Here is a 19767-nt window from a genome sequence, read left to right as displayed (position 1 = left end):
AAGCGCTCAGTGTTAGCTCTTATTACCACTCCTCATCCTTCAAAATGTCCCTCAACGGAACTTGCACTGAGCCCCAGCCCCTTGTCCCTCACCCAACAGATGCCGTTGCCCCCACAGCTGCTTCCACGGCCTCTGTAGATCCTCCAGCTCTATCCCAGGGCCTTTACAAGCAGGAGGGAGGCTGGTTTTCTCTGCCAGCCCATTGGCTTCTTCAGATAAAAAGCTGGATCTTATTCATCTCTTTTTTTTAAAAATAACCATTTTTGAGTCATACGAAAACATCTTTGTCACGAGCAATAATATGTGTATAGAGACATCAGAGAGCAAATACACCTCATCATCACAAGTCCAAATGTTCCCCAGCTTTCCCCTGACAGTCTGACGGTTCCCCTTCACCCTTGTCTCTCCAGCATCCAGGACAGAGCCTGCCCCATGGGGGTGGGGCACAGATGGTTGATAAATTGAAGGAGGAAGGCAGCCTGAAGGTCAGAGCAGAAATTAAGGAGCAGCTGAAAGGGGATAGTTGGGGGGACACAGCAGGTCTTGGGGGTGACGGGACCATGGAAGGAAGGCCCTGGGACGGGGGACAACTCAGGCACAACAGGTGAGTGCCAGCAGCTGAGTGTGATCGGACGGTACCTGGCGAAGAGGTAAACTCCCAGCCCGGAGCCGTGACATGTCCTGGGGAGCTGACCAGACAAAAGAGACCTGCTGTAACCCCCGGCTTGGCTGCGTAAACGGTACATCAGTGACCTTTGTTTGTGTGGCTTGTTTACTATTGATGACTAATTACCATGTGGCATAATTGCAGTTATGTATATAATTATGTGGCAGATTAATTTGTTATAAGCTTCATTTAATTATACTGCTGAACACTGTTTGCTAAGTCTCCACTACCCCAAAACAAAAACAAAACAAAACAAAATTTGAAAGCCCGTTTCTCACCTCCGCTTTTGCAGATGGAGAAGGCAGGTAGGACCTGGCCCAGCCTCTGTGGTGGAAGCATGTCCCCTGGCCAGAGGCACCACTGTGGCTGTTGTTAAGAACCATCATGAACGGAGCCCTAGCTATACTGGACTAAGGGCCTCAGATACTCTCGCACAGCACAGCAACCCTGCTAACGCCCGTTTAACAGGCATGCTGCTTGGGCTCCTCTAAAAGCCTCGAACGGGGTCAGTCTCCTCTACCTACCTGGGCTCAGGGAGGGGTCATCTGGCTCCAAAGCTGGGGGATGGCTGGGATGACCTCAGAGCCCCTGCAGGGTGTCTGGGTTCACCTCAAGGGGGTCCATCCTGCCCCTACTCCCACAGCCCCTGCTCTGGCCAGTGGCTTGGCCACTAGCCCACCCCCGCCTTCCTCACTTTCTCTTATTCCTTCTCTGTCTCTCCTGTCCCCGGTTTCTACAGTGACAAGCATCATAGAAATACTGATGGAGTCCTCAGGTTCCAGCCAGAGAGCCAAGCTGGGAAGAGGCAGGAAGCCACAGAGAGAACAGCCAGGCAAGGTGTGTGGCAAAGCCGTGACCCTGACACTTCCAGGGGACAGAGAAGACCCCTGTGGGACCTCTGCCAGACCTCTGCAGGATCCAGCCAGCCCTTTCAGTCCATTCCCATTGTGGAAGTTCTTTCTCTCATCTAGCCTCACTCTATCTTCTCATACTGTAGGGCAGTTTCCTCGGTCTCTTTCCTCAGTGAGGTTAAACCCACATCTAGTCAGCCTCCTTTGAGGAAGGATCACTGTTCCACAGATGGAGAGAACAAAGTTCTGACAGGCTGAGGAACTTGCCCAAGACATAGCTAGTAAGTTCGGAGGCAGGATCTGAAACCATGTCTGTCCTCTTCTAGATCCCACGCTCCTATCCTCTACATTCTATTACCTCCTCTCCTATCAGTCATTCAACAAATATTGGCGAGCATCTCTTCGAGGCCAGACCCTGTGCTGGGTGCTGAGGATGGACCCATGGACAAGGCAGAGACGGATGAGCCCTGGTGGAGCTTACACCCAGGCCTACTTGGCACCTGTGTGCAAGCTTTGTTTTCCTGGGGCTTCGGGAGGCCTGACATGGGCTGAGAGGTGGGAGGACCAATTCCATTCCCAGCCGAAGATGCATGTTATTTGGGACAACCAGTAGACCACAGAGCAAGCATTGAGCAATGTGCTGGTTCTGGGCCTCAAGGCCTCGCTGGGTAGTCTCCCATACTCTAAGCCTGAAAATCAGCCGGGCCTGCCTCCTGCTGGGTTGGCCCTCCAGGGGGGCAACCTGCCCCAACATCCTTCCCTTTGGCTCCTTCAACCAGACATTCTTCCAGCTAGAAAATGGGCCTGCAAAGCTGACCGACTCCCCACCTGCTACCTGAGGAGAACCTCACCAGTCAACAGGGCTACATCTGTGGGCTGGTGAAAGGCAGACAGAAATACTGGGGGCTGGGGGCTGAACCCTGCCCAGGCAGCCCTACCTCCATCCCCACAGAGGAGCTGAAGGGCCTGAGGCGGAGTGAATGGATGCCACCTCCCCCTGAGAGCTGCCTCGGGCAGCCAGAGGGGCTCCCACAGGAAGGCAGGAGGCTCTCTCTGCTGACCCATGGGCTCTACAGACCTAGCCTGAGGGCCACAATGGGAGGGGAGGAGGGAGGAGCACTGGGCTGGACACCGTCCCCAGAGGGACCCTGACCCAGCCCTGGTGAGGACTTAGCTGAGGAAAGGACTACCCCTCCTTGAGCAACTCCTGTGTATTAGGCCCTTGACATATCCTGGGAGAAGAGACATTTTCATTCCACTGATAAGGAAACTGAACCTCAGAGAGGTTAATTTTGTTGAGAAAACACAGTGAGCAAACCTGTCTAATAGGTTTAACTCCAAATTCAATGCCCTTTCCACCACCAGAGAGCCTCCTTTAGGAGCCAGGACCAGAGAACACAGTTTCCAGAGGCCTCCCCACTCCTCAGAGAAAAGGGAAAAAACCCATACGTGTGGAGGAGCTTCTATGTGTTATGGTCCCTATGCAGCCACAAGCCGGTCAACCCTGCTGTCCTTCCCCAACCTTTCTCAAGCATCCCTGGTGGAGACAGACCCCAAAAGGTAGAGGGTGATGGCTCATGAGCCACATGCCCACCATATCCCCACCACGTCTCCCCTCCCCATGATAGGGAGCTGCTCTGCTCTCCAGGCAGCTCCCCTAAAACCACAGCCCCAGGATCGCAGGGACTTCCCACCTCCCACCAGGCCGGAGCGGCTCCATCTCTCCGAAGGTGGGTGTCCAGCGAGGTCTGAGAGGGAGGTTACCCCTGAGCAGGCGGCGCTTCTCCAATGTGGTTGGGGCGGCGGCATCAGCCTCACCAACAGAGTCAGGATTGCGGAGGATGGGGCCTGAACCTGTGTTTCCACAAGCACCCAGGTGATTCCGATGCTCCCTGGGGTTTGAGAAGGATGAACCAGAGGACAGGTGGGGAGCTAATCCAGACAGCGAGGCAACCAAGGGAGCGCATTCATTAATGGAGAATTTGTAAATGAGCTCAGAGCACAGGGTACATCACCACGTGCATGCATCAGAGGGAAAGGCTGTCCCTATGGCTCCCTCCCTGGGGTAGGGGGCCTCCCCTGCTACAGGGATCCTTCTCTCCCCACCTGATTAAATCTCCCCTCTCTTTCAGGTTTTCTCTCAAACATCATTTCTCAAGGAAGCCTGGCCCAGGAACCCCTGGGTCCAGGCCCGCACAATTGCTCTTGATGCTCTGTATTTCTCCTTTGGAGCCCTGGTACAGGTATCACTAAATGACCCTGCAGTTTGTAGGTCAGGTTCCGTGTGAAAGCTCCAAGAGGGCTGGGATTCTCGCCTTGATCACTGCTATATCCCCAGCGCGGGTGCTGTGTCTGGCACGTAGTAGGCACTCACAGATATTTGTTGAAAGCATCACTCAGGTTGGGAAGCTGGGAGGAGTAAGCTCAGGTAGGAGGAAAGAAATGTGCAAAATAGACTTTGCCTTGTGGCTTGCAGGGCCTGTCCCCATCCAGGAATTGCTCAGCCCACGTAGGAATTTCACAGGGCCGTGGAAGCCTCCTGCCATGGAATCATCTCCTCTGCCCCCAGCTCTGGTAGGACAGTTTCTCCCTGCATCCAAGCTCTTCTGTTTTCAAAGTATCTCACAAATGAAAGTTGCTCAGCTCTCCTCCCGTGTTACTCGTGACAGTGATGTGTGCTCTTTGCTATTAGGGGAGTTCTTCTTTGAGTCTGACTCCTATGTTTCCTACGCCATTTTTATCCCACTTTCCTTCTCCTCTTGGACACAAACTCTAACAATATCAGAACTAAACAGGAGGGCCGGCTCTGTGGCTTGGCGGTTAAGTGCGCGCGCTCTGATGCTGGCGGCCCGGCTTCGGATCCCGGGCACGCCCCAAGGCACCATTTCTCAGTCCAACCCGAGGCCGAGTCCCACGTACAGCAACTAGAAGGATGTGAACCTATGACATACAACTATCTACTGGGGCTTTGGGGGAAAAAAAATGAATAAATAAAATCTTTAAAAAAAAAAAAAACTAAACAGGAGCTTAGAGATGATCTAAGAAAGTAGCTTTCAAGTCTTTGTTTTTTCTAAACAGGAAAATCCCTTTTCCAAAAAATCAGAACCTGAATCCTACAATGTGAGGTCAACAAAAGGGAGCAGCTCTGACTGATATAGGGGTGGGAGCCCTGCCAGGGCACTCCGAGGAGCTCCAAGGAACCCAGTTTGAAAACCAATGATCAAATCCAGAGAAGTGAAATGATCTTCCCCAATCTTCCACAATCCAAGTCTGTCCTGCCCTGCAGTTTGTAGCCAATGTTGTTGGACCTCAGTGAAAATGACACTGTTTGGGGTGCTCGGCAGTTGTACTTCTTAAAAAGTATCATTTGGGGACTATGTGTTTGGTGTTTTCTCCTTTATTGTGGCACTTTGATATGCCAAAAAACTCAACAAGAAATTGGTAAAGGAAGTTATACAAACATATTTCACAAATCTCCAGATCTTTGAACAAAGATGGTGATCACATTTTCCCAAAAGGCTGCAAGTAAGGCCCATATTTTTTGTGTTATTTCCTTATTTATTTCTTTTGGAGTGCACTTTGAGCACAAACCATGCCATTGCACGAAAGATCCAACTGGAATGAGAAATGGTGGCATCCTTTGTGCTGGGACTCATTAAGCCTCTCAGCCATAGGGACCTGGAGATTTTCATGGAACCAATTTCTTTCTTGGGATTGTTAACATAATCCCCTAATTGGAGCATCAAAGGTCCTATTAGCAGCCAGCACAGTGCTCTGAGGGAACACATTCCCAAGGACAAGGGGGAAGGTCTAGGCCTCTTCTTAGATTTCCCACTAGCCACACAGTCTCTACCCTACACTCTCACCCTGCCCTCCACATTCAGCGGGCTCCCAGACCACAGAGCAGAGGAGTGTGATATGTCTCAGGGGAGTGGGGTCGACAGGGGCTGGACTGTAACAGCACTTATGGGTCACCCATCTTCCATTGCCACCCTCAGAGCTTTAGTCAATAGAGTCATACTGTGGATGTCATTTATTAAGCTTCTGGTTTGTTCCAGGCACAGTGCTGTTTCACCTAATCCTGATAACAAGGAATGACAATGTTGTTGTCTCCATTTTGAAAATGAGAACACTGATTTTTCAGAGGAGCTTGGGCTGAGACAAACATTTCATTTAATATTTGCATACATTATTTCATCTAATACTAATAGTGGTTAACTCTTCACTACGTTCAAAGTTCACTATGAACTTTGAGTTCACTATATTCAAAGAGCTTCACATGTATAAACTCGTTTAATCCTCACAACGACTCTATGAAATTGGGTATTATTATCATTCTCATTGTATGTATGAGAAAAAGGAAGCACAGTTCTTCTATTGCTATGTAGCAAATCACCCTAGCATTTGGCTGCTTCAAACAACAAATGTTTATTACCTCACAGTTTCTGTGGGTCAGGGATCTGAGAGCAGCTTCACAGGTGGTTCTGGTTTGTGGTGTCTTGCAAGGTTGCCGTCAAGATGTCATCCGAGGCTGCAGTCATCTCAAGGCTCAGCTGTGGGAGGATGGACCTCTCCACAGGACTGCCTCACAACCTGGCAGCTGGCTTCCCCCAGGGTGAGTGATCCAAGAGAAAGAGAGAGAGAGAGCACCCAAGATGGAGGCCACTGTCTTTTTATAACCTAACCTCAGAAGCAACATTCCGTCACTTCTATCCTCTTCTATTACTTAGAAGTGAGGTGATAAGCCCAGGCCACACTGAAATGGCAGAGGATTACACAAGAGCATGAATAGGAGGAGGGGGTGATTGGGCCCTCTTAGAGGCTGCCTACCACAGCAAGTAACTGAAGTGTCTCAGCCTCAGGTCCCTTATCTGTAACATGGGAATCAGAGTAGTATCTACCTCAGAGCTCTTTTAAGGCCTCAGTGAGACAATGCCTACGAAGCGATCAGAACAGTGCCCAGCACATAGCACGTGCTCCATAAATGTGAGTCACTATCACCACTGAGGCCGGAAGCTACTAGAGGGCAGGGATCTTTCTTGGTGACATCTGTCCCTTCAATGCCTGCCTGGTTCAGTACCTGCACTTCCTATCACTCCACTGATGCCAGATGCTGACAGTGCCAGTGCAGGAGTGGGGAAGGAGGCGGCAGAGCCTGCCCTCAGAGAGCAGCCGTTCACACCATTCCCAAGGCCTGTGTGATGTGCCTCCCCAGGGTCATCAGGAATGTCCTCTATGAGCCAGCCAGGGCAGAAGGGTCGAGAGTATCCAGGGGCTCTGGCCCCTGCTGGCTCTATCTGAAGATGGTTGAGTAACGCAGGTTACTGCAGGGGGCTGGTGCTCTGTGTGAATCTAGCCCTGCTCCTGTGGTCCCTGGCTTGGCAGATCCCCCAAACATTGCCCTGACTGCTCCCAGGAGAGGCTGGCAAAAGGGCAAGGACAAGCTCCAGAATGCTAGACCACCCGCATGTGGCGACTGTAACTGTTTGTGGCTCCCTGAGGCTTGTCATCAAGGAACAACATGTTGCCCTCTAGGGTGCTTGGAGATGGAGGCAGCTGCTCGTTGTTACCCACACAGAGCTCGGGGAAAGGAGCAGGGGGGAGGGGCCAGGAGGGAGCCAAATCATTGGCAAAGGACCATATACCCTCCCAGGCTGCAGACCAGGAAGAGAGACCAAGAACAGCCGAGAAGCAATGGGCAGTGCTGGAAGGGCACAGGCTGTAGAGTCACGAGTTTAACTCATGGCTCAACCTCTTATCCGCTGGGTGACTTTGGACAGGCTGCTTAACTTCTCTTTGTCTCTGGTGCCTCATCCACGAAATGACCTTCCACCTCGCACAGAGGTCATGAGGATCAGCACTACAGATGTGCAGTGCCTGGCACACGGTAGGTGCTCCATAAATCGGACCATCATTGTCAGCCTGGAGTGGGTGGGAGGGTGCTTAGAGAGAGAAAGATTGAAAGCTAAGTAGTCTGTTTTGTTGTATAAATTTTATGGAAGTATATATACATATAAAAAGTGCATATATCATAAAAGAACAGCAAGACGAAATTTCACAAAGTGACCGCACATGTGTGACCAGTATCCTGATCAAGAAACAAGACATGACCAATACCCCCCAAATCTGCTTCATATTCCCTTCCCATGCTTATCCACATGCAAGGAGAATCACTATGCTGACTTCTAAGATCTTGCTTTTGTGCTTTATTTAAATGGAAGCAAATTGTGTGCCCTCGTTTGTGTCTGTCTTTTTGGTTCAACGCATGTTCAAGATATTCACCCATGTGATTGTGGTTTGGTAGTTCTCATTGCTCTGTAGTGTTCCATTGTGTGAATATACTCCAATTTATTTATTCATTCGACTATTGATGGGCCTTTGGGTTGTCTTCAGTTTGGAACTCTTAAAAATAGTGGTGCCATGAACATTCTCATTCATGTTTTAATTTGATGGATTTAGGATGAAACTGTTGAGTCAGAGGTCATCCTTACTTCTAGCTTTAGTAGGTACTGCCACACAGTTTCCAAAGTGTTTGTCCTAATATACATTCCCACCAGCAGTGAACGAGAACTGTCCTTGCTGTATATCCTTATGCACACTTGGTATTGTCACTGTTTTCATTTAGGTCATTCTAGTGGGTGTGTAGTGGTGATTTTAATTGTGATGTAACGGTGATTTTAATTTGCATTCCCTTGATGACTAGTGGGGAGAGGCACCTTCCCATGTTTATTGGACATTTGGGTACGAATCTAAGTCATCTAATTTCTGTTCTTGGTAGGGCTTCTCTAGAGAATTGACTCCCCACCTTGGGATTTTGGATTTCACAAAGGACTACAATGTAGGGGTTCAGCCACAGAATTGCCAATTAAAACAAGACAAACTACCATCTGTGCCAGATATTACAGACTGGTTCAAGCAACTCCATCCACTGTGGGAGCGGGCTTTACAGCTCCAGGTCCGCACATGACCAACCCTCTGCCAGGCAGGCGTGTTGGCATGAGATCGGGAAGGCAGAAGTGTGGCCAAGCATGTGTTTTTGCTGCTGCCGCTGTTTCTCTTGGCTGGCTCGGGGATAAAGATGTTTGATTCTCTTGGGGTGGCAGTAGCAGAGATCTCAGGCCCAGGCTCTAGTTTTGTGGGTGTCAACAGGCAGACATATGGCATCCGTTATGCTGATGTGGATCACGGGGACCACTGCCAAGACGATGTGGTTCTGGAGCCAGCAGATGGGGCCAGTGGCTTCCCGACTCCCCAGATTCCTGATCAGGGCAGGGATGGCAGAGCCAGTTCTACCCTGTTGGGGGGCATTCCCAGAAGCCCCACCTATATCTGCTCCTCCAGCCCTTCCAATGATTTTGTAAAGTCCTAAATCCCTGTATTAAATTCTTTTCTGCTTAAAAAAGCTAGAGTGATTGCTATGCCGGCAATTAAACCCTTACCGATATACTGTGATACACTGATACCACCATTTCATGAAAGAAAAGATATTTTAAGATCAAAAAATAGGAAGAATATAATCCTAAAATAAAAGGAAAATTTCTTAAATTTCATTAAATGACTCCCATGAAAAGCCCATTTTCCTTTTCTCATTAGCCAGTGGAAATTTCAACACTAGTGGACTCTAAAGGAAGAAGTGTGTTTAGAAGAGGAATTAAAAAGGAAAACATAAAGAGTGCCCCCTGAAATGGGACATGAGGAGATTGCTATTTATTGATGACTTAACCATGGTGCAAGGAGTAATGTGATCCTCTAGCAATTACTACAATAGTGTCCTAAACTCATTTAAAATGCCACAAATAATAATGTTTCTATGAGTTCTTTCACTCTGACTCAGAGTTGAGGGTCAAGGAGAGCTTTTGATGAGCAGGACTGTTGGGCCAGAGCTGCTGTGGCTGTGTCACAGTAAATAATTTGAGTGATCATTAGTAATATTTGAGTAGTTATTTGGTATTTTAAACGGTAATAAATGGATTCAGGGAAACAACTCTGAGAGAGTTGAGCTGGACAGAGGAGCTGGACAGAGGAGCCATCCGAGAGGACCTGGAGAGGCAGCCCTGGTGGTGATGAGGTTTGGTGCGTATTTGGGATCCAGGAGGGTCTGTTTGCCAGCCTTGCTCTGCTCCATGGCTGCAAAGCCCTCAGTGCTGAAGCCTGGCTGGAGAAGGAAGTCTCCAGGCTAAAAGTAGGGCATGGGCTCTGGTGATGGTGGCGGCAGCTGGGGATGGGGTGGGGGAGTAGCCCTTGATGGTGTCAGCTCAGTCTGGTTGGTAGGGACAAGGAGAGGGATGGAGTTCTAGAGATGGAAGCACCTCAAGCATCTTTGGGCCCATTGGTATGAAGTGATGCTTTCTTTCTCTCTCTCTTTTTCCCTTTTTAACAGTTTCCAATGGAAATTTTCAAATAAACACAAAACTAGACAGGATAGTACAATGAACCCCCATGGACCCATCACCCAATGACAACAACTGTCAACTCACCAGCCCATTGATTTTCAAACTGTTTTTAGCCTCCAGTTCTCTGCTCAAATAAAACCTTATGTACGTGTAGCTGAATGAAATCATGAAATATTTACTTAAGTTTTTTCACTATTCCTTTCTCCCACACAGATGTTAGGAGAACCAGCATTACCTATGAGAACTTAAAGGGTTTGCAAGGGAGTTTAGAGAGGGGGAAGGAGTTTGCATTCATTTGCTAGGGCTGCAAACAAAGTACCATGGACTGGGTGGCTTAAGCAACAGAAATGTATTTTCTCACAGCTCTGGAGGCTGGAAGTCTGAGATCAAGGTGTCAGCAGTGCTGGTTCTTTCTGAGGACTGGGAGGGAACTCTTTGTTCCAGCCTTCTCTCCTTGGCTTATAGATGGCCGTCTTCTCTCTGTCTCTTCACATCGTCTTCCTTCCCTTCTATGCCTGTCTGTGTTCAAATTTCCTCTTCTTATAAGGACACCAGTCATCTTGGATTAGGGCCCACCCAAATGACCTCATTTTAACTTGGTTATCTCCATAAAGACCCTATCTCCAAATTAGGTCACATTCTGTGGTACCGGGGGTTAGGACTCCAGCATATCTCTTTTTGGGGGGACACAGTTCAACCCATAACAGAGACTCCTTGGCATAGACTGAATGAATGCCTTAAAGAAACACAGAAGGAAATTCCCCCCAGGCTAGGAAGGGTTTTCCCAAGAATGGAGGGTGGGCTAGAGAGAAGGGTCTGTGGGATGAGGAAGAGAAAGGCAGAGGGGACATTGGTCAGCTTCCAAAATGCACCCATGTCCCAGGAGTGGCACAGAATCAGCAGAGACAGCTGGACCCACAGGGGCAGCTGGACACAGATGTGGCTTGTTAGTGGACACTTGTGTCCCAGAAGTAAGGCACTGCCTAAGAGGGGAGCTCCAAGAATATTTGGGGTGAATATTTCCTCTGGCTCCTGAGACTCCTCAGTCCTCAATCCTGGGAGTCAGAAATTAATTTAGGAATTTAGAAAACAGAGGAATTGATATTTTCTGTACCTCCTGAGTTTGTCAACTGAGAGTTACGTCTGCCAAACATAAAATAGAAAAAAGCAGGACTATTCTAGGGGGAGCTCACCCCAAAGCCTGGCTCCACCGGCTCTTGCAACATCCTAGGGCAATCCAAGGAGTCCTAGGGTTCCAGGAAACTCAGTCTGAAAACACTTAGGGTCCACCCCTCCCCCCTTATTGAACACACAAGGACTCAGAGGATCAGAAGAAGACAAGAGCTGCTGTGGGCAGGCACAAGGCAGGTTAGCAGCAGAGCCAGACTAGAACCCAGGGCTCCTGATCTCCACCAGGACACTTTCCTGGCGGCTTCCTCAAAGACTTCCCAGGGATGCTGATGCTGTATCTTTGATCCACATCCAGTTCCTCTCTGGGGAGGTGTCTCACTGCATAGCAGATGCTGGGCTCCTAAGCCATCCTGGAATGGGCCTGGAATCACTTGCTGGGACCTTGTCAGGTTTTTGTTGTTTTGTTTTAGCCGTTCTAACAGATATGCAGTGTCCTGTGTGCTTTTGACATGTTCCTATTAATCTTTGAGGGCATCTTTGCTTTCTAGCCCAACAAGGCGTTCCAGGTTCACCTTGTCCTTCTCTTCCCTGGGGAATTATCCCTGGGATAAGCCATCCATCCTTGGTTCTAACTTGAGTTTTACTTGCAGTTTCACAAGAAGAGGATTTGGGAAATTATGACATGTTAGGGGGAAAACAGCATTAAAAATGTTCTTCTATACTGTAGATTTGATTATTCTCCAGTCAGATCATACCCTACACACTGAGGTAATTCCGATATGTAGAAATGGCTGAGACCTTCCTCCTTGAACTTGTCTCCAGCACCTTTTAATACATTCCTTTCTGCTTCAACTAGTTAAAGTGGATTCTGTTCTCTGTAATTAACCCTCACCAATGGAGTGATTAATACCAGGATGGTGGCAAGCAACAGACTCACAAGGAAATAAGAACCTGAGATTGGATATCTGACCTAGTTGGCAACAACGATCCTATTAACACTAGGAAATAGTATTCTAGTAGTCCACAACACACAATGGCAACACAGTGCTCACTATGTTGGTCAGCTATGATGAAGATAAGGCTTTGGAGTAGCTGCTGAGATAAACCACTGTGGTGAGAATAATGAATATAAAATCTGTGGAGTGGACTGGCTGCTTCAAACTACATGGAGTGCTTAAAGAAAGAAATAACAACCTCAGGGCTTTCTTTTCTTCCTTTTTAAAAAATAGCTTTATTGTTGATATAGCTATGTATATTGACAGACGATAAACTGCATATATTTAAAGTGTACAATTTGATGTTTTGACATATAAATGTATATACATATATATATACACACATATACACACACACACACCCTCGCCCTTGTGAAACCATCACCACAATCAACATAATGAGCACCCATTACCCCCCAAAGTTTCCTTGAGTCCTTTGCAATCAATCCCTCCTGCTCTGCCTTGCCCTCCTGCCATTCCCTGGCAACCACTGATCTGCTTTCTATCACTATAGATTAGTTTGCATTTTCTAGAATTTTTTAGCAATGGAATCATACAGTATGTACTCTCTTTTGTCTAGCTTCTTCCACTCAGGATAATTATTATAATTATTTTGAGGTTTATTCATGTTGTTAAATGTATCAATAGTTCATCTTTTTTTAATGTTGAGTAGTAGTCCATTGTATGGATATACCAAAATTTGTTAATCTATTCACTTGTTGATAGATATTTGGGTTGTTTCTAGTTATGAATAAAGCTGCTATGAATATTAGTGTACAGGTATTTGTGTGGACATCCTTATATGCTTTCATTTTGCTTGGGTAAATGCCCAGGAGTGACATTGATGGATTATACGGTATGTATATGTCTAACTTTTTAAGAAACTGCCAAGCTGTTTCCCAGTGGTTGTACCATTTTACATTCCCACCAGCAGTGAATGCGAGTTCCGGTTGCTCCATATCCTATCCAACACTTGGTATGGTCACTCTTTAATTGTAGCCATTCTAATAGGTATATGGTGGTATATCACTGTGATTTTAATTTGTTTTTCCTTGATGATGAAGATATTGAGCATCTTTTCATGTCTTTATGTGTTATCTCTATATTTTCACCCATCTTTGGCAAAGTGTCTGTTCAAATTTTTTGCCCATTTTTATTGGGTTGTTTTCTCATTTTGAGTTTAGAGTTCTTTATAGATAGATGCTGAATACAGCTCCTTTATCAGATATGTAATCTGCAAATAATTTCTCCTAGTCGGTAGCTTGTCTTTTCATTCATTTACCAATGTCTTTTGAAGAGTTCCTAATTTTGATGAAGCCCAATTTATCAAAAAATATTTTTGAATAATTTGAAAAGTAATGGATTGCACTTTTGCTGTTATATCAAAGAAATCTTTGTGACCTTGGGTTTTCTTCTGTGTACTCTTCTTATAGTTTTAGGTTTTACATTTAGGTCTCTGATAAATTTTTAGTTAACTTTTTGTGTGTATGGTGTGAGGGAGGGATTGGCAAATTTTTCTAAAAGGATCAGATAGTAAAGATTTTAGACTTTGTGGGCCACACCACCATTGTTATAACTATTCAACTCTATCATGTAGAGCAAAGCAGGCTGAGAAAATAAATAAATGAGTGTGGCTGTGTTTCGATAAAACTTTATTTACAAAAACAGACAGTGGCCACATTTGGCCCACTGGCCAGAGTTTGCAAAATAGACAGTGGCCGCGTTTGGCCCACTGGCCAGAGTTTGCAGATGCTTCCTTTAAATCCTCAAACCCCACTAAGACTCTCTAGGCAACAGAAGCAGCCCCAACTATCCCTGCCTGTTGAGTCTGGTCCTGTCTTGCTTAAAGATCCTTAGTAACCTCACCTCAGGTAGGTACCTTGCAAGAGGATGCAATTTTTCTCATGCCCCACCCCTACTATTCTTCATTGCTTTCAGACCTATAAGTAGGGGCATATTTCTGTATGCCCCAGAGGACCAAGTACAAAGTCTGACTCAGGAAGAGCTGTCTACATGCCAGAATTTCAGGTGGACAAAGCAAAATGTTAGGTCATTCATCTTTATCCTCTCTGCCTGCTTTGGGTTGACAAAAAAAGTCAAGAAGGTTAGGTCAAATTCTGCTCCTAATGCTGTGTGATATTGATCAAGTCACTCCACATCTCTCTCCCCCTGCATCACCATCTGTGGGGGGGGGGGAAGATTTCTCTTAGCACTCTCAATGTTATTGAGTGGGTAAGAATAAGACAATTCATTTCTTACCCACCTGGTTCGCTTTCTACCAGACAATTGCAAAGCTGCCTTCTCTTTGCATAGTCTTCAAGACTGCTTTCTTTCTTTGCAAAAGCACTATACAAACGCAAGGCATTGTGACTATTTTCTCTTTTTAAGTAATTCTAGAAAGCCCAGCCCCAGGATTTCACAATCTGTCACTGTCCCTTGGTGCCCCTGCCTGTTGCCAGGGAGAGAGATTATCCCGGCTTGGGGAAGGTCAGCCAGCCCCAGCACGATCTCTAACAAGGCTTGGCTTGCCGTCCCCAATCACGGATTCAAAGTCAGTGACACAGAGACTGGGCAAGACCACTCCAAGGCCAAACAGAGTGGCACTGAGAGGAGACACAACACTCAGCACCACTCAAGCTCCTCACAGGCCATTTTAATCACCACCCACGCCTGCAGGAGGGCGCAGCTCTCCAGTCTGCATGGCAGACAGGCTGCAGTCTGTCAGAATAGTGAAAGAGGGAATGTCTTTGAGAACAGAGACTTCATCTGCATGGCCCTGGGGGCCCTGCTTTGAACATAGCAGAGATGAAAGAACAGATCTCCCAGACTACTAGAGGAGCTGGTACACACGCAGCACAGACATAAAAATATTTATCACAGTCATCTATAAATGTATGCAAGAGCCTGAGACCCAGAGATGTACCTCATTCCATGCAAACCTCTTAAATGAACATCTGGACTTAGTAAGAACAAATTTATTAATTCCTTATTATTAAGAATGACTCCCATTTTACGTAAGGGTGCATAATTTGAAAAGGATTTTCACATCACTGTCCTAATTCTCATAACAAGTCATCAAGGGTGGTAGGAGAGCATTACTACCCTTGCTGGGGACTGCAGTTCAGAGAGGTGAAGTGACTTGTCAGACATCACTCAGCTAGAAAGTGGTAGAGCTGGTGTGGAACCGCCGGCTGTTCTGACTCGAAGCTTAGTACTGTTTCTCTCAATCCTTCTCTTTGTTGAGTGGAAAGACTGTTTTCTCATCAGGTGGGTCACCTTCATAAGGGGGCACAAGGAGGAAAGGAAAGAGATGAGCTAACTGATGGGTGATACCAGTTGAATCAGCCCTGCCTACCAATATGGAGGCAGCTGTTAGGGCCAGATCATCCCCTAGCCCCCAACTCCCCTCCCCTCTTCTTACCTCACAATATTGCCTGTGGTTTACAAAGCAAACACATTAGGGAGTAAGCATTGTGTTTTCTTTTCAAAAGGATTCACCAGAGAGAGCCTCGAACAGTAATCTTAAATAGGGCATCTAAAACAGGGTTAAAACTATAAAAATATTAAACACCATTTAGGCAGACATCAGTATATTGTATAAGGTCCATATACATAATCAATTACATGTGCAGATAGCCACTGGGGTCATTTGAGACAGGGGATGGGGAAAAATGACCTCTGAAGACAACAGGGGTGCTAGTCTCTGATTCTTGCTCTCCTATGCTCAGTAAAGAGGTTGTGGACTCACTGTGTGTGTGTGTGTGTGTGTGTACTCATGGAAGCAGGTGTATACATGGTGCGGGAAAACCAGGCTTTAACTACCAAAGTTGAAGTTCAATGATGCTGACTTCCAAGAAGGTTGCCTTTGACTTTTCTAATGAAAAATTAATAGGCACTTACTTGCTGTTGCCTTTAATTACATTTGCTAGAGACAAGTGTCTGCCAACCAGCATTGCTCTGGCTGTCTTCTGGGCTGGATCTGCTCCCAGCAAAGCCCACTGGTTTGGGAGGAGAAAGGGCACCATTTTGGCTGAGCAGTTGAAGAGGCAGAAACATCATGGGGTGGAGATTGTATCACATTTTCTGCTAATGGGTCCCCACCCATTAGCGTGCACCTGACAGAGAAGCTGAACCAAGCACACTTGGTAGTCATTGGACTGGGATTCTAAACCTGTGGGCTGAGGACCCCAAAGGAGCAAGGAGACCTTGCAAGAGGGCCACTAAGCCCTGTCTGTATGGGCTCCCGTACAAACACAGAATCATTTTTCTAACATGTGTAGATGCTATTGGGTTTAATAAAGTATTAACTCATTTAAATAAATTACTAAAATTTTAATAACTTTTTATCATTATGTATTTTCTTAACTAAAGGTACATATACATCATGTTGGGGTCCTTGAAATTTTTTTACCTTAAAAATGGGGTCTTTATACTGGAAAAGACTAGGAATTTAAAAACTAGGATATTCCTTCTCTAACTGTGAAGCATGTTTACTATAGGAATGGTCCTTTTGGACTCCACTTTTCTCACCATTTTTAACAGCTTTATTGAGATATAATTTACATTCCATAAAGTTTGTCCATTTAAAATGTGTAATTCAATGGCTTTTAGTGTATTTACAGTTGTAGACCCATCACCGCAGTCTTCGAAGTTTTCACCACCCCATTATCTCATTAGCAGTTAGTCCCCATCCCCCCAACCCCTCAACCCTACCTCCAGCTCTGGGCAACCGAAGTTCTATTTTCTGTTTCTATAGATGTGCCTCTTTAGGATATTTCAACTAAATAGGATCATACAATATGTGGTCTTTTGTGACTACAGGAATGTTTTAAATCCTCAAAACTCCGTCCAGTCTTTGTACATCCAACTCTTATGCATACTTTAAGGCCCCTTCTCACCCCTCCCAGGAGCCTTTCTTGCTCCCTCCAGTCTGTAGGAATATTTTTCTCCTATTAATGCAGTGTCTTGTTTGGAGTGTTCAAGAAGCACTCGGCATAGCTCGTGGCCCATCTCTGCTGACGCTGTGCTGCCCTCCAGCTGTGATTTCTTCACCTCTGACGTCTTGGGGGTGGCATCTTGCTGCCATACTTCTTGGGCTCCCCCCACTCAACTGTGTCCAGCATAGTGTTCCGCTTGAAATGGATAATCAGTTTATGTGTGTTGAAAGACTAAATGACTCATGCGGATGTTCCCAGACTTTTAGGAAAAAAAGGATTCAGGAGAAAGTGCGAGAAAGAAAGCAAAATCAAGAACAGGAACAAAGATAAAGCATGGAATGTGGGCATTAGAGTCCAAAGGGTTGGCAGCTGCAGCTCAGGTGCGATCCTGTGTTATGACTAGAGGGCATTAAAAGGCCCTGGGCCGCAAAGTGTCTCCCACCTACCTCCAGTAGCAATTGAAAGAACATATTAGTCACTCCCTTAGCTGAAGGCATTAACCGCCTCCATTAAAATGCAAATGTCAACACCTGGGAGAGTGGCAGATTGAGCTATTATCAGCCATTTCCACCTCAGCTCCAATCTGAGCTCTTGGAATATATCCTGCTTCCTGAGGCCCAGAGGTCTGGAGGGGAGTGTAGGGTCTGGAAAAATCTAGGGCCTGGTTCCCTATGGCCAATTGCAAACTTCTTATCATCCTCCATTTCTGAGCCAAGGAAGCCAAAGGTCAAGAGTAAGAGGGCTGATGTCCATGGTTCCTCCTCGGAGCTCCTGGTGGGGACGGGCTAGAGCGGAGGTGGGCTCCTAGGGAACCTCAGCTGGCTGTGCCGGGTGCTAAGACACTGGGCCCCAAGCCTCCATGGATGATGTGCCCTCAAGACGCCCAACGCTCCTTCCTGTTAGCTACTCTCTGACTTGGGGATCATAATGAGTTAGCTGTTCCTGGAAAAGGTAAATCATCTAGTTTAAAACATGGGGCTTGCTCTCAAAATGCAAACATCCAGGGGAGGCTGACACACTTCGGGGAGTCATTTCTACCTAATTTTGGGAATGGGATGATCTTTAAGATTCTTTTCACCCTCGAGAGAGCCTAGGATTCTGAGTTCCTTAACTCCTTGGGGAGAAGTCATTCCAGGGCAGGGCTCTCCTGGGCGAAATTGTGCAGTGGGCAAAGTTCATTTTTGACCCCCAATTCCTAATTGCCTTTCATTTCCGCCCTCTTCCTTCCCGCTTCCGGGCACCCATGCCCTTTCCTGGTTCCATTTGCTTCAGGAAATGCTTAGTGGTCTCAAGTGTTCTCTCCTTACTCTTCCTAACTCATCCCTATGCCAAAACAGCAAGCATCCATTCCCTTAGCGCCCTCCAACCTTGGCTGGGCATTACTGCATTAGTGGGGGAAGCCTGCTGGTTAAACTCATTCACACTGACTTGTTAACCACTGACAGTCGTGGCATAAACCCAGGGGTATCTGCATTCATTTTTTTCAACCACTTTATTGACATACAATTTACATACCATAAAGTTCCTGAAGTTGGGTTAAACTGTGCAAGTCAATGGTTTTTGGTATATTTATCGAGTTGTGCAATCATCACCAGAATCTAATTTTAGAACATTTTCATGACCCCAAAAGAAATCTTGTACCCATTAGCCATCATTCCCCATTCCTCCCCCTCCCCAGGCCTAGGCAACCACTCATCTACTTTCTGTCTCTAGATCTCTATATTCATTTTTAGGGAATGCTTGTCATCTCAAAGCATGACTATCTAATGGTGGAATGTTAAGCAGTGTGGGGGAAGGTATTTTTAGGTAGGGGATTATAATTAATGCCCACTTCTATAAATATTTCTAAATATTCTAAAACATTAATATTCTAATTTCCAAAATACAAATATTCTTCCAAAGAAGGCAGAGGGAGTGAAGAATGAAGTCTTGAAGGATAACTGAGGCACCAGGGGGAAGGTGGCTGGAGGGGGCAGGGGGTGTCTGCTGGTCTCCCAAAGGGCCTGCTGTGCCCTGGGGTGTATGGTCACCTCAGCTCTGCAGACCAAGCACTCATTTCAGAGAGGGGCCTGAGGTGGTCCTTGGGTCAGCCCCTACGTGATGACAACAATCAGGTGTACATTCTGGGGTTGGTCTTCAAAACCTCTGCCTTCTGTTCCTGTGACTCCCACCTTTTCTCGGTTTTCTTCTCACCTTGAGGACTCCTCCTCTACATAGGGGTTGACCTCTGGGTTTCCTTGTCAGCCCTCCACAGGTCAGCCCTCCTCCAGCCAATGGCATCATTCCCATCATCACATCACTTTTGGGCTCCATCTATATTTGCTCTGCAATAGCTTCCTGACTGGTCCCCTATGCTCTTTGATCTTGCTTTTCCAATCTACTTACATCGCCAGAGTTTGCCTCCCAAAATAGAATGGACCATGACACTCCTGTCCCCAAATTTGGGGGCTCTTCATTGTTTTTAAACTGTAGCCCACCTGCCTCCTCTCTGTGTTCAAGAGCTCAACCCACTTTTCCATCTTCACTCATTGCTGCCAGTCCCCTCCTCTCACACCTCAGACTCCATTCAGCTCACTGTTGCCCCCAGATGTACCATTTGTTTATCCAACAAAGAGCTACCGGGCACCACTTTTGTGCCAGGTACCAGGCTAAGCGCTGGGCACAAAAATGAGTAAGACACCAGCTCTGCCCTCAAGGAGTTCAGCTGACGGTGGAGACAGTTCTGAAAACAAGTCAAGATAATAGAATGCGACAAGAGCTATAATAAAGATAAAAGCCAGGTGTGCTGGGAGC

The sequence above is a fragment of the Ceratotherium simum genome, chromosome 15 (assembly GCF_057802395.1).
Source record: "Ceratotherium simum simum isolate JZ-2026a chromosome 15, ASM5780239v1, whole genome shotgun sequence".
Taxonomy (NCBI): Eukaryota; Metazoa; Chordata; class Mammalia; order Perissodactyla; family Rhinocerotidae; genus Ceratotherium; species Ceratotherium simum.
This window is presented reverse-complemented; position numbering follows the sequence as displayed.